The sequence below is a fragment of the Athene cunicularia genome (assembly GCF_003259725.1).
Source record: "Athene cunicularia isolate RWA chromosome 5 unlocalized genomic scaffold, athCun1 chr5_part1, whole genome shotgun sequence".
Classification (NCBI taxonomy): Eukaryota; Metazoa; Chordata; class Aves; order Strigiformes; family Strigidae; genus Athene; species Athene cunicularia.
The window spans coordinates 24,125,799-24,127,873 of record NW_020799101.1 but is presented as its reverse complement, the minus strand read 5'-3'; positions in this window follow the sequence as shown (position 1 = coordinate 24,127,873).

Sequence of the window (2,075 nt, the reverse complement as noted above, 5' to 3'; positions counted from 1 at the left end):
CCTCTAAGCTGTAAAGCTTCCTTCTAACAGATAGTCTTTCCTACACAATTTGTAATGGTCCAAGACTGAGTTGGGATGCTTCACTGCCCCCCTATCGGTTCAAAAGCTCCCATCTGTCCAAGGAGGTAAAGAAGCTTATGGGATTGTAGCCAGTTTTGCCATCATATGGCTGATGCAGCAACTGGCCATGTGGGCCTTGTATCCTCAGTGTGCTGGCAGGGTAGCCACTCTGCTCTTCATAATTTATAGGTGATTTGTTTCTTAGAGATAATGCTTAGCAGGAAGCCCACATTGTGCAGGCATTTAAGTTAATGTCTGCTCTAGGGGACAAGTAGAGAAAACAAAAGTGAGGCCAGATGGAAACAAAAGGGGTACCCAGCAAATATTCCCAATATTGTGTTGATCTTTTAGGAAAATCTTTAGTATACCATTGTCCCACAGCTGAGGAGAAGGTGGACAGGTTACCTTTATAGCATTTTTTGCAGGGGCTTGGATGAAAAACCTGTTCGTCCTGAAAGAGATGCTGGTCATCAGGACCATTCCCTGAACAGAGCATCCTGTTTTATTACTTCTAGAAGCTGAGACCTTTTGCTTCAAGTGTTTCTAGATCCTTTTGCCTCCTCTCTCTACCTTTTTTGGTGCAACTGTATCCCTCCAAATGTGAATGGAAAGGCAATGTGGTGATGCTTTTCCTGGATTCCTTTCAGTGTTTCCAGAATCCTGCTGGAAACAGTAACTCTCAAAGAGTTATTAAGAGCCTTTTGGTCTCATTCTGGGTTTGGTCTCTAGCATCCTTTTAAAGTATTAAGGATTAATTGTGGTAGCTGTGTCCTTAATTTTGTTTCAAATACTTCCTATTTTCCACTATAGGTTCCCAGGTGTTACTGAATTGCGGGTTGTCTTTATCAGAAAGATATTGACTGGAAACAACATTGAGCTTCCTTCTTTTCGCAGTGGGAGAAAAGTTCAATCAGAAATGCTAAATTTCCAGTGGGTGACTATCGTTAGGTATTTGCTTCAGGGAATATGAATCTCTTACAATATTTATGATGATTCAGCAACATTTTTTCATTCTCTGCTCTCTTTTATTGTAATCTTTATTGCAAGAAGACTTTGGTGAAGAGATTGGTTTTGCATCAAACCTTGAATATGATAAAATTTATTATAATTTTCATTTCTTATAGTGAGAGAAAGGTTAGCTTTAGAGAAAGGTTTTGTTTTTGTTTTTTTTCATTCTGCAATTATTTTCTTTGTTGCCAACAGCTCTTATTCTTGATGAACATGGTTGTTTTACTGGATCATTTTCTTGGATGGAAAACAGTTTCTGAGATACTTATGATACACATCTCTTTGGTCTTTGGAATTATACCCTTCAATATAAGCTGATAGTAGGCAGCCATGTGTGCATTTCACTGAATTATAAAAGCTAAGTATAGCTGCATAGTTTATGCTAACAGTTTACACTGCTTGAGGATTTGACCACAGGATGGACAACATTGTTCTGTGTTCAACAGCAGGAGGACAAATGTTCGACTCCATTGCCAGAAGCCCTCTGGTGAGAGCACTCCCTCAGCACCGGGAGCATGCGTTGCAGTAGCCAGACTCACAGAGTAAAATGTTCACAGTGCCCTGGTCAAACCCACACCCTTCACTAAAGAACAGTTCTGATTTCTAGTTGATAAAAGCATCCGTGCCCCTCCAGCACCTCTCACAGATGTAGAGACTAGTGCCCTGATATCTGAGTTTGGTATTTCTACCTGCTCTCCTGATTTCTGATATATGTATGCATATATGCTTACAGATGGATGTACCTTCTCTCTACTGCAGGGCTTTCAGTGAGAAAACGTTGAAAACCGGTTGAAATATCAGGAAGTCTAAGATTTCTCCAAGAACGCAGAAGATGGCTGTTCGGGCAGCCGTGCCAGGTCGGGAGCGCCACTGATAGAGGGGAGACTGTGTTACCCCCTCTTGCACTGAACTGGGGAGTGCTGCCCGTGCAGCTCCTCGTTTGCAATTAGGATGTGGGAGCGGCGCGCACCCGGGCAGCGGCGGGGCGCAGGCGTTAAAGCAGCCCC